This window comes from Oryctolagus cuniculus, chromosome 16 (assembly GCF_051225735.1).
Source record: "Oryctolagus cuniculus isolate XC-2025 breed Fujian yellow rabbit chromosome 16, ASM5122573v1, whole genome shotgun sequence".
Lineage (NCBI taxonomy): Eukaryota > Metazoa > Chordata > Mammalia > Lagomorpha > Leporidae > Oryctolagus > Oryctolagus cuniculus.
This window is the reverse complement of record NC_142882.1, coordinates 46,607,310-46,621,193: the sequence shown is the minus strand read 5'-3', so window position 1 is coordinate 46,621,193 and position 13,884 is coordinate 46,607,310. Positions and strand designations below refer to the sequence as shown.

At 45.0% G+C, this 13,884-nt stretch overlaps 1 protein-coding gene across 1 annotated transcript in view; it reads right to left on the bottom strand.

Moving 5' to 3' along the window:
• The window catches only part of HDAC9 (histone deacetylase 9), a 659,964-nt gene extending 646,289 nt beyond the window's left edge, over positions 1 to 13,675 (bottom strand). The window contains exon 1 of the mRNA XM_089315332.1: positions 13,641 to 13,675. The gene's annotated coding sequence lies outside the window, so the exon portion shown is untranslated. The remainder of the gene's footprint in view (positions 1 to 13,640) is intronic.
• Positions 13,676 to 13,884: the final 209 nt, after the last annotated feature.

The window sequence follows — 13,884 nt, the reverse complement described above, 5'->3', positions numbered from 1 at the left end:
CAGCAGATTTTTCCTAAAAAATAATGCAAGTAAGAAAGAAAACAGTGGAACAATTATCTTTAAAGTATTAAAAGCAAAAAAAAAAAAAAGCAATGTACAATTCTATATCCAGTAAGAATCTCACAAAAATAAGATGAAAAAAAGATGCCCTCAAATCTCAAAAAAGCTGAAAGGACTGAAAGGATTTACCACCAGCAGAAATTGTCAAAAAACCAGTCGTTCAGGTAGAAGGAAAGTGCGATCAGATGGAACTCCAGGTGTACGCACAAAGGACTGAAGAGCACCAGACAGTTAGTTACATAACACACAACACGTCTTATGTGAATCTCTTTAAATATTTATTTACTGCTATTTAAAATGTTTCAATTTATCGGATAGGCAAAAAGATGGAGGCAGAGAGGGCTTTTCCATCAACTGGTTCACTCCCCAAATGCCCAGCAGCCCATGCACATTAGCAGGAAGATGACATTAAGAGGCAGAGCCAGGACTCGAACCAAGCACTCAACTAAGGGACGCAGCCTCCCAAGTAGTGTCCTAACCACCGGTCCAAACACCTGCCTCTATTTCTTACTTTAACAGAAATAATGCAGTGTGCGTGAACAGACATGAAACAGAGTATGAGATAAATCTTACTGGGTTTTCAACAGTTTCTTGAAAAGTATAAATTCACAAAAGGATATTTCAGATCTGTTATTCTAGAGAAATTAAAACTGTAGCCATTATCCTGAAACCCCATTCCATCTGACCTTACACTTGCCCACTGGGGTTGAGTACTTCTTAGCACTATATTTTTGGATTTGTTACACTGGTTTACACAGAGAAAAAAGTAACTTCAAAAAGGCATTCTTGTAAGTCAACAAGTTAACTCGACTGTAAACAGCCTTGCTGGAACTTTGGAAATGAAAGTAAACAATTCACTGTAAGATCACACAAATGTTTAATTTAATTTAGGATTTAAGAAAAATGGATCCAAAAGATAGTAGGAGATTAAAAAATATATGTTTATAGCACCAGTCACAAAACAAACTTCCCTTCCTCATTTCCCCAACTTGCCAAAAAAGAGCTTCAGGTTTGATTCACATCCTTGGGGCATCTTAGGAGAATGATCATCAGTAAGGTGTCAGGGAGAAAATAACCAAGCAGTACAGGCATCTCACCATGAAGAGGCAAGCAATAAACAGATCAAACCACACTTGGGGACTCCTGAGTACAAAATTCTACAGATTGTTTCTGAGTTGTCTCCTGCTGTGTGAAACTATTCAAAAGCGCATCACAAGTTCTCTCAAGGAGAATGAACGTGGAAAGAAGAGAAATACAGAGGAGATGCATTTTAGGGGTAGTGAGGGAAGGGTAGGTTCCAAGATGAAAATCCAGTATGGACAGAACGGCCATGGAAAGGAGGGTGCGGCATCCATACAGTGTGGGTTACAGTCCCCTGTGTGTGTCACCCTGAACAGGACTGCTCTTGCACACCAAGTTTGGGAACCACTAAGCTAAGCTAAGATAATGAACAAAAGACATGTCTTCATGCTGAAGTCTGTGAATCCATTTCCTGCTGTCTCCAACAACTATTAAATCTCAAGCAGCAAACAGAAAATGAATGAGGGCTTCTATCAAGTGTTTCTGATTATCAGCAGAGTTTATTTCAACTGATCTGCACCACAAGCCTCGATAACCAACACGTATTATTATATTCAGTGTTCTGACATTCAGTATTCACACAACACGTGTGAATACACCCAATACCAATGCTCACTGTGTGTAGGCCAGGTTTTAATCCAAGTCTCGCTCTAATGGAGCCCAAGTTGCATAAAAGTGATTGGCCACTTGCAGACGGAATCCCTGCTTTTCTAGGTGGGCAGTCCTGTGGTGTGTGGGTTGCATGCACTTCAGCAACAGCTGTGAAACTCAGGATGGGCTTTCACCTTAGGTAAGGATTGAATGCTGAAGAGTTTACATGTGTGGGATGTTCCTTTGTCTTTCCTCCATACCAGGCAGGCTACAAGGGCAATATAAGCCAATAAATCAATAGGACAGAAGGAATCATCAAACCTGTTCAGAGTGTCAGCAGAACATAATATCAAATGTAGGCCAGAACAGCAAAAACACCAGCAAGGATGATAAAGATGATGATATTACTTACTACTAAGAAAACAGATAACCCAAGCTTAATTGGGCTTACTAGGAAATCAAAGGGCTAAAACAGAGAGCCTAGGGGGAAACAGGGAAACCCAGGCTGCTAAAGACAAAAGAGCAAGGGAACCCTGCTCTGTACAGTACTGAGCATCAGGCCTCTCTGAGAGAGACAAATAAGAAAATGATAAAACCCCTCAGATCAGCTGGTGGGGTAAGTGAAGAGATTGCAGGCAGTGTTATGGGTCATTTGGGGAATGAACGAAAGAAACCTGATGTGACCAGCCAGTTACAACAAAATCCAAAAGCAGCATCCACTTAACACCAAAAAAAATGGTATTCATGAGGGAGAGGTGGGCAAATGAGCCTGAAAATGGAGACGGTTATCACCTGGACCTGTGCTGCCTGCTAGCAATGTAAGGCTATTTAATAATTAAAGTTAAGTCAGGGAATAAATTCAGGCCCATGGCTGCACTGGCTACGTCTCAAGTGCACAGAGGCCATGTGTGCCTGGTGGCTTTGGTAATGGAAAGGACAGAGAAGGAACATTTCCCTCATCGCAGAAAGACCTACCAGACAGCACTGATCTAGACAGTTATTAGAAGCACCCTGTATATGAGATGAGATTTTAGAAATCTCATGCATCCTTTCATAATTGAGCATTTCTCAAGGGCAAGTCACTGTATGAGGCATTCAGAGATGACAGATTAAAACCAAAGAGTCCCCCACCTTCAAGGAGCTCAGGACAATGGAAAATAACAAGATATAAATAATAGGCCAATCAGCAAGCTGTTATTGGGCACCAATTGGACAAAATGTACTTAATGCTGTGGCAGAAAGCAAAGAACAGTAAGCGTGTTCTCTCTGACCTCAAGGAGCTTCCAAACAAGTTAACAACACACGACACAGAGCAAGATGCAAAATGCTGTAAGTGCTATTAAATTTGGGGCTGTGTACTTAACACTGAGAGCCACAGGTCTGATGTGGAATTTTTCTCCTTTTCATTGGGATAATAATCTAAATATAAACTGATTCTAATTAATTTCTGAATAAGCAGCTTAAAACCATGTACTACCACTGAATTTTCATTCCTTGGTTTGTTGGTGAGGTTTTTAATCAGACATGTGTTAGGTGAAGGCCAAATAATACAGTTTGCTAAGCAAGTAAAGCTCAGTAGAGAAAAGTGCAGATGAACTGAGGCACAGGAGAACACATGATAGCAGAAGCCTTCAAAAGTACCTGCACCACAGCGGTTGAAATCATGTTGAACGCAGCTGAAATCTCCATGCACACAGTCCATCTCCTTGTAGTTTTGATAAGTCTGTTCTCCATTCCAGCAGCCGGTAGATGTGGCTTACACATTTGGTTGAGAATTCAGTAGTTTTCAAGAAAACAAAAGGACGTTACAGAGTTCTCAGGTGCTATCTCATTAGAACTGACATTTGAGAATGACGCATTTATTAGGAGGAACTTGGTCACGTATGAAGTCTCACTGCACTGAACCAGCAAAGCAAGCCTTGCAGTTAAGTCTGTTCTTAATCTACTCTAAAAGGGCATTCTTCTGAGTTTATATTAGTATAAAACATAGCAAGATTAAACAAGAACAGAATCTAAGGTTGAAGCGTCATACTCTCAAACCCAACATATGCAATATGTAATTTCAACAACACAATATCATGAGTAACATGATTCCATGTTGTTCCTTTTCATTTCATCACCTCAGTTTTCACATTTATATTTGTTCACTGGTTTTCATTTTATAACTTATGATACAGATATGCAAACGTATTTATGTTTGGTCCTCTGTTCCACAAACTTGAGTTAGATATTTAATAAAAAGAAGTACATTGCACAGAGAAGTAGTCTTAGCTCAAATCAGCCCACTCCTCCTGCAGCACAGCACTGTATCTGGAGAGGGTACCTGCTAGGAAGCCAAACCTTGTCTGCCTCTCTGTCTAGGAACCAGGGGCTTGGGATGGGAATCGTGTCATGGATCTCCAGTGGACCACAGAGTAATTGCAAAGAGACCACAAATACCTATGTGAATCATTCTGTATATTAAATATTCTCTATTTCTCCAGTACAAAGATGCTGTGTGGGTAATAAAATGAAATGGCCTTTAAAGACCTAACATCTACTTTTTTTTTTTAATTCAAGCTTCTCTCAATCAATACTAGAATTCAGTCTGTAAGGCTGTGGGAACCACGGCCATATCCTAACTACTCTAGGAAAGAAGAGAAGGGTGACATCACCAGGAGCTGCAGTCATCAGAGACAGCATCACAAAAGAAGTGGGACATAAGCTGGGCCTCGAAGAAAAGCAGAGCAGAGAAGGTACAGCTGCCTGATGGGCGCACTCTCCAAATAAACCCCCAGAAGAATGAGAGTCTCATTCTGGCTCTGATAGAACCAGAGTCCTGGAGGCCAGATATTCAGAAAAAGCACTGAGAATGAGAGAATGAACGAAACCTATGCTATTCAGGACTCTTATCCTGCAAGAAGCAGAAACTCAATTTATGCATAGTTTATTGCTTTCATAACATAACCTCAAACCAATCAGTGGTGGAACTGGGCTCCCAAGAATGGTCAGATACAGGGACCGAAACACTGTACTTGTCTCCTCTCTCTCTCTCTCTCTCTCTCTCTCTCTCTCTCTCTTTCTTTCTCCCTCCTTCCCTCCCTCCCTCCCCATCCTGACTTTTCTTTACATGATGATTTGTTCTCTCTGGCTGGCTCATTCCATTTCTCTAAAAGATAAACCACCTGCAAGCTCCAAGCCTACAACTTAAATCCTTGAAGACTTACTAAGTATAAATTAAGGAGTGGCAACAATTAAAAAATAAAGGTATGCTGGATACAGACTGAAAGAACTGGTGTCATGTTAAGGGTTTTGAGCTTTGGGAGCCAAATGGGACCTAAGGTAGTTTAGGATATATAAAAGCTGGATGAAGGAAAAAATGCTGTTTTTAAGATTTTCTGGGCTGTACTGTGCTCTGAAAAAGGTTATTCCACTCAAGCCCAATGGGGCTGGGGTGGTTCACTCTTCCTTTCTTTTTGAAAGGTACCATTCTGAAAAGACAGACATGGGAACATACAGTGGGCTGCAGGTCTGCACCTGAACTCACACAATCCAATCAGAGTGCTTCCTTAAGGTGTTCAGCTTAAAATGTTTACATTTTGACTCAAATATCCAGAGCAATCTTGAAAGGCTTTCTCATACAGACTGTTGGGATGCAGAGTCTACAGCTCAGTAAAATTAACAGAAAAAGATATAAGACATCCTGGGTCCCACACTGAACTTGAATTTCACAGTAGAGCAGCAAGGGTATCTGGGCCAATGATTCTGATCAATGGAAGTAGAACCATTTAAAGAAGAGATTTAAGTACATAAAACAGAAGGAAAAAAGTAGAATAGCTATGAATAGAATTCAGATGTACCACAGAGTAGAAAGGGGGACGGAGTAATAGAAGAACAAAGGAAGAATGTCTCAATAGGCCTTTCAAGTAGATCAAAACAGTGGCATCTACTGAAAAAGCTATAGAAAGAACCCTATGGCCAAAGAAGCAATGAATTCATAATGTTTCCTGCTTCAATTCAACAGTAGAAATCTACATACAGGAGAGAAAGGAGATGCAGAGTGTTTGATTTTAACCAAAATGATAAGTAGAAATAAAAACGCAATGCCTCCACTCCCTATTCTTACTTTCATATCTAACAGAGACCTATAATCTGTACTTCCTGCAGGGAAGATAAAAGGCGGCATGATACAGCACACTCTCTTTCCTCTCTTAACCCTCACCTTCCAGTACCCAGGTTTCTCTGGGTGAATGACAGAGCCCAAGAGCAAGTTGATATTCACTCTAAAGAATTAACAGGCTTCACTTCTGGAAACTTCGAAACATACCGATTAAGCATAAAATGTGTACTACAGGGGACACAAATCCTGATGATACCCCTGCCTGAATGAGCCCAGGCAAGGTAGGTGACCTAAGTCTGCATTTACCTCAGAGTGGCAGGAAAGAGAACAAGAGGAAACAGGAGCTAGGCTGCCGGGGGTGGCACAGAGATTAGATAAAATTGTTCCTATAAAGTGCTAGGTTAATGGGCTATGTGTTCAACAGGCTCCCAAACCCCTCCCTCCCCAGCACCCACAGTCACTAGGCCACAGACACAGGACAGGGGATCTGCAGTGGGCCTTGGTTCTGTTTCGTCCTTAGCCACGCAAGGGAAGCCATGCCGTGGGGCTCCAAACCACAGGGCTGGGTCCCTGCGAAGTTGGTGGGACCAGTCCCCTGAAGTCTCTACCATGAAGAATATAACAGTGACTAAGTCATCCCCGAGAAGGAACGTGCGGCCTGGATTCATCTTCGCTTCCACTCCTTTCTCAGCACAATTCCTAATCCCTGGCTTCCATCCCTCTGCTGAACCCCAGAAAGGCTTTCTTTCCAAGGAGCTGCACATCTCAGACACTTTTCAATTCACTCTGATCTCCAGATGCTTATCACACCCTGTGTGGGTCGAAAACTTAAACATTTCCCAAGGCAATCATTGCTCACGTTCTTTCTTTTTTCCTCAGTGGTGAACACCTGACATTGTTTTTTGCTGTAAATCACTGAATCCCATATATATGGAGAATCCTCCCTCTCATGCTACAGAGCCCTCTTTCTGCTATAGAAGCGGGATGGCATGCCAGCAGCAACAGGATCTCGCAGAACTGGTTCTGCAGAGTGGTTTTGAGCCTTATTTTGAAATGAGTGGTTTGTAAAGGAGATCTGCTTACCACATAAGAGATCCTACTAGCAGGTCAATGTGGTGGGCACATCCTACAGTGACCTACAATGAGTCCCGTCCTTGTTCAAGCCCCTCCCCTTAAGCTGAGGTCAAACACACGACTTGCTTCTACTCAACAAAACATGGCTACATGATGGATGTCACTCCCTTGATTATACGACAGAACAGGATGTCATTATAAAAGGCGACATCATTCCCACCATTACAATATGCTGTATAAGACTGTCTTGCCAGAGCAGAGCAAGACAGCAAGCCATCACGTTGTCACAGTACCTATGAGACGATCACATGGTCAAGCACAGCAAACAGCATCCAAGAGCTCAGAGTGGTCTCTGGCTGTCAGCCAGAAGGAAAAAGGAGACCTCGGTCCTACAACTCCAAGGAGATAAATTTTGCTGACAACATAAGAAGCTTGGAGGCAGATCCTCCCCCAGCTGAGCCTTGGATGAGACTGTAACCCTTGCCAAAAGGCAAAAGGACCCAACTGAGCCTTGAGTGGTCTCCTGAGCAAGAAAACTGGGTAAATAAAACCGTAGCTGTCTTAAGCTGCTATGTTTGTGGCAATGCAATCTTCAGCATCCTCTAGTAATTGTATGCAATGCTAAGGTTAACTAGTTAGTTTGCATGACTTCTTTCCAAGTACCTTGAGTGGTCCACAATCCATGCAAATCTTACCCTCACTGCACCTGAAGGAGGCCAGTGCACAGCCTGGCCCTGGTTTCTGTAGAAATGAGAGGGCACCATCTCCAGCAACCTCACCTCTCCTCCACCTTAGCGTTAGCACACTAGACTCTGCTGCAGCAAAGAATGAAGAGGAGTCTTCCGTGTTTGAGGCTCTAAACAGCATTCAGTTATAGTAAACAGCAAACCACACTGGAACAGACACTTATTTTTAATCAGTACTTCACATTTAAAATGATTTGGATGAGTTCCTATAAGCCATACATTGACAGAGAGGGATATTAAATATATATATATATACCTTATGTGGTATACATTAATGTAATAAAAGGCTCCGAGTACTGTCTGCTTACTCAGAGATGCCAAAAATATTTCCATCAAACACATGTACGCTTCCATAAGATTACATGTGAGCATTTTCCATGAACCTGCGAAGCTTTTTTCCACATCCTAGATAATATATTCTGCTTCTGAATCTCAAAATACAATAGCAGAAGTCTATCACCCTGGCTGTTACAGATCATGAGGGCATTAACCTGACAGATTCTGCTGAGATATAAAAGAGCCCGGATTTGGTGGGATGAAGAAAAAGATGAACAAGTAGCTTTAAGATCTACATGGATAGAAAAGACTAGGAAATCCCATAAACCCTCAGCTTACTTCGATGTCTGTAAGTTCAACCAAAGAAGCAGAGCCACTAAGACAAACAGGAGCTCCTGGCATCCAGAACGTGACCCCCAAGTGCGACAGGCTGGCTCTGGAGTGGACTGTCCACTGCTGCCCTCTGTCAATACTCTCTTCCCCAGACCTGGCTTTGCATGCTCTCACTGGTCAGGCTGATGATCCCCAAGCTTCAGAGTGATGCTGATCTATCTCACAGGGTGCTGAGATCAGTCAATTGCACGGTGCACGGTAGATAAGATCAGGTGAGGCCGGGGGGAAGAGCAATGCGTAGGCTATTGATTGACTGCAAGAATGGTTACCCTTGAGACGTAGCAGTGCGTGTGTGTTTAGCACTACTTTACTAGAGTGACAGTTCTCTCTCATCAGCAGGCAGTAGTAAGGGTCCATCCCCTACTATTGTACCGACTGGTCTAAAATCTGATCTGAGGGACAGGACTCTGGTCTTGTGGTTAGGATCCCAGTTAGGTTGATGGCATCTCATATGAGGGTGTGTGGGTTCAAGTCCTAGCTCCACTGCCAGCTTGTTGCTAATGTGTACCCAGGACGTTGGGTCCCTGGCATTCATATGGAAGACCTGGACTGGGTTCCCAGCTCCCAGCTTCAGGTGAAGCCACTGAAGGCATTCAGGGAGTCAACAAGTAGATGGGAGCTCACTCTGTCTCTCTGCCACTCAAATAAACAAACAATAAAAGTTAAAATTTGATCTAAGGAGGTTAGCCTCATGGCTAAGATGCCTACATCACACATCACAGATCACAGAACCTGGGCTCAATATCAGGCTGCAACTCCTGACTCTAAGCTGCCTACTAACGCACCCTGGGAGTCATGGGTGATGGTTCAAATTGGGCTCCTGCCACCCAACTAGGAGTCCTGGAATGAGTTCCTGGTTCCCGGCTTCTAGCCAGTCCAATCCTGACCATTGTAGGCATTTGCAGAGAGACCCAGCGGATGAGATTGTGATGTCTGTTTGTCAATTAGTTGTTTATTTTTTCTTAATTTAAAAATTTTCAGAGGCCGGTGTTATAGCATAGCAGGTAAAGCCGCCACCTGCAATGCTGGGGTCCCATATGGGCGTCGGTTCATGTCTCAGCTGTTCCACTTCCGCTCCAGCTCCCTGCTAATGGTTTGGGAAAACACCAAAGATGGCCCAAATTTTTGGGACCCTGCTACCCACGTACGAGATCCAATGAAGCTCCTGGCTCCTGCTTTTGGCTTGGTCCAGCCTTGGACATTATGGCCATCTGGGGAGTCAATCAGCAGATGGAAGTTTCCCTCTCTCTCTCTTTCCTTCACTTTAACTCTGAGTTTTAAATGAATAAAATGTTCTTAAAAAATAAACTGAGCATCACATCTATATATATGTGAACTTTCAAAAGCTAGAGGCCAGCCATTGTGGTGCAGCAATTGAATTGGGCCATGACTTAGGATGCCCTTATCCCATATCAGAGCTCCTAGTTCAAGTTCAAGCTTTTCCACTTCCATTCCAGCTTCCTGAGGTAGCAATGAAGCTTGGGTGCTTGGATCCTTTCTACCCATGTGGGGGACCCAGCTGGAATTCCAGAGTCCTAGCTTTGGCCTGGCCCAGCCCTAGCTGTTGAAGGTATTTGAGGAATGAACTAGTAGATAGAAGATCTCTTGAATGATCTCTCTCTCTTCTCTCTCCCTCTCATTCCTGTCACTATGCCTTTCAAATAAAATAAAATAATGACCTAGGAGCAGGGCCAGCACTGTGGTGTAGTAGACTAAGCCTCTACCTGCAGCACCAGCATCCCATATGGGTGTGGGTTTGAGTCCCGGCTGCTCCACTTCCAATCCAGCTCCCTGCTAATGTGCCTCGGAAAGCAGTGGAGGATGATCCAAGTCCTTGGGTCCCTGTACCCATGTGGGAGACCCAGAAGAAGCTCCTGGATCCTGGCTTTGGACTGGCCCAGCTCTACCCATAGAGGCCATTTGGGGAGTGAACCAGCAGATAGAAGATCTCTCTCCCTCTCCCTCCCTCCCTCCCTCTCTCTCTCACTCCCAGTCTCTCTCTGCTCTCCCTCTCTGTAATTCCACCGTTCAAGTAAAATAAATAAATCTTAAAAAAAAAAAAAACCTAGGAACTTATCTGTTTACGAAATTGTCAAAAGCCAGACACAGGCACCACTTGGCTCTGTGACCTGTGATGCAGGGCACATGAATGGCATCCTCTGCTTCACACTACTCACTCAGTGGAACCTTGGGTTTAGCAGTGTACCTGCTTCCTTTTTCCTAAGATGAGAACAACGACTCATACTACCTGTCTCTGAAATGCTTTCAAGAAGCCTAAGAGTTATAATACAGCAAGATGGAAAGCAAGCATGCATATATGCAGAGGGATACAATAAAAACTCAATGTGATGCAGGCTTTAAAAGCCCCCACCAACTTAAACATTAATATAAACTACATTTTCACACAAACCAAAAAAAAAAAAAAAAAAAGTCCGCTACAGCAAAAATAAAAAGTCACATTTGGATAACAAAAAAAAAGTCCCTAACTACATTATTTCACTAATGAGAAGGTACAGATGCTACGGACAGAAGGGTTTTATGATGTCCATATGTTTCTCAAATGACTCTCCTTGTTAGCTATTTCTCCATCTCTCTACTTAAGAGTAGCCCACACCTTCCCCACTGAGCAGTTGTAAATTATAATATGTTGTAATATTCAAACAAGTTCAAAAAAGTTATTCTAATAAAAAGAAATGAAAATATCAATCCAAAAGTCCTTATGTGCAGATACAAATAAAAAGATGAATTACCGGTGCTACTTAAACTAATTAAACAGGTTTTTATCTGGCAACTGGCCTTCAGATTTAAAACTCTTTACAACCTCAAATAAAAGTTCATCTGTATCCTAAACATATAAAATAGTTATGCACATATGGTGACAGTAGCTTCACCAAGCAACTCTTTCTACTACAATAAAAGGCATGGTTAATTTGGCCACAAAACAATCATAAAAATCTATAAGCACATATAAAACTGCCTTTTAATTTCAGAAGAGCATCATTATTTTTACAGAAACTGGAGTTTAGTATGTCGAACAATCTCTAGCCAGAGTGGTGGTCAGACTTCCCAACAAAGGCTGGCCCAATAGGCACAGGAAGAGAATCAGGAAGACATTATGGGTGGGGGAGGGGAGACAAAAAAACTTGTCTCCTACCTAATAAATTGGTACTTAGCTTAAAACTCTTTAACCTCCCTCTGAACAAGCTTATGTGCCTCTAACCGCCATCCATAGTCAAGCGCAGATTATCATGAGTGGCGCAGAGCTGAGAGAGCATCCCTCTCCCTCTAGCTGGCAGCCATCCGAGGTCAGACTGAGGAATGCCACGGGTACATGCACCTGTTCTGTAGCTGAATCATACAGCAACACATCAGCTTTTTCCTGCACCAAAAATGACACAGTCCCAGAAAATGCAGTTCCTCTGGAGATTTGCCCACTCAAACAAAATAGATGGGAATAAATTAGACAAGTTTTACAACTGCCTAAATAGTTTGCTTTTTCAGAAATACAATATTCTTATTAAGCATTTTAAATACGAATGGTTTCCATCAATGATTTTGAGTTTGAGTAATTGGTCCAAACTGAAACAGTTGTTTCAAAAGGATAAGCAAGACTAATTATGTATGGTCAAAGGCAAATATATTCATCAACCAATTTTCAGTCACAGTAATTTCCACAGTAAACATTACAAGCACCAAGTCGTTCAAACGACATGGTTTCCAAACATGATTTTTAAGTTGTCCCCATTTATTAACTGCAACTTACTCTGTGCTGTCACTAATTATGAGATTTAAAAAGATTTCTGGGGCATCAGAAAATAACATCCAGACCTTTCCAAATGTCAAAAGGTTTTCTTTCCAAAGATCTGAAATGTTGGGTTTTTTTTTTTTTTTCCTGTAACATAGATTCTCGCTCTACTTATTGCCTTTTCCGAGATTTCAAAAATACCAGCAAGACTTGAAAACATGATTGTGGTCCAAATACTTTCAATTCTTAAATCTTAACTCTTGATGAGAAATTTCAGGGTTCAGTTGGATAGGCGTTGTTAGAGAAACAAAATTAACATCACTTTCTCCTCTGGCAGAGTTAAACTTTTCAGCCCATCTTATCCTTTTCCCATGTTTCTCTCTCTCTCTCTCTCTCTCTCTCTCTCTCTCTCTCACACACACACACACACACACACACACACATACACACCACTCACATGTAATGGGATATCTGTAGCTGCCCCATTTCTCACAAATTCCGAAAAAAAAAGAAAAAATAGCTATAGTTCATGGAGAAGTCCTTTTGAGGCAATGACACATACCTGGCAGGCAAAACAAACGCCACAAAGCTTCCTGGAATCACCCGCACCAGAGACCACGCCGCAGGACCCGCATCCTGGGCTCCGCGCCACACGCGGGCCACCTCTCCCCGCCGCGCCCGCCGCGCCCGGGCTCTGGGAGGCGGCGGCGGCGGCGGCGGCGGCGGCGGCCCGGTCCCCAGCCGGCCCCAGCGCAATCCTCGGACCACCAACACCCGCGCCTCGCCCAGAGCCAAGAGCGGGCGCCGGCCACTGGCCCACCCGGGCGCTCCTCGTCCCCCGGGGCGTCTGACGGGGCCGAGTCACCGTCTTAAGCTCGCGGGTCTTCGCTCTCCTCCCGCGCTGGCCAAGAGACGGGCGTGAACTCCCGCGCCCAGCAGCCCCCTGAACTTTTCTGCAAACCCCAGGGTTCTGCCACCCAGACTCGGACCCGAAGTCCACGGAACCTCCGGGGCGCCCCCACTTAACTCCTGCTCCCCTAAAGCAACACGTTGGCAGAACAAACTTTTCACGCAAAGGCTCGGCGGCGACGCGATCCGGGTGCGTTCTCTGGGAGCGGAGGAGCCGAGCCCCCCAACGCCTTGTTCTGCCAGGGTCTCTCCGCTCCCGCTCCCCAAAAACAACAAACGTGCACAACACCTCACGCAGCTTCCAGCCGCCCGCGCCCAGGGCTCCTCTCCCGCCCCCGGCCTCGGTGGCTGCCAGGCGCGCGACGCGCGGCGACGGGGTCCCGACCGAGATGCTGCTCACCTGGCGGGGCGGGCGGCGCGCGGCCCCGCACAACCGCAGGACCGCGGCCCCCCACGGCCCCCCGGGCCTCCGCCAGCGCCCGCCGAGGCCGGGCCGCGGGGCCGCTCTCACCTCACCCGCCGCCCGGCGACCCTCTAACTTCTCCCCCTTCTCCAAACAGCCATCTTTCGACGAGGGGACTCTGAGAATGGCGAGGCAGCAAGCAAAGCGGGCAATGAAAGTTGACTCGGGGACCCGCGGCTTGCTCGTCCTGCCTCAGAGACTTACCGGCCGCAGCAGGCGCCGCAGGAGCCGAGCGCGGCGGGCACGGCGGGGCCGGCTCGGTGCGCGCTGCGCGGGGTGCGGGACGCGCCGCCACCGCCACCGCCGCCGCCGCCGCCGCCGTGCGGGGGGAGCTCCGAGCTCGGAGGGCAGCCGCGAGCCGCGAGCGGAGCGGGGGGCGGCGCACGCAGGCCTGGCTAAAAATAGCACTTGTAGGGGAGGGGAGTGAGGGACGGAGGTGGGAGGGAGA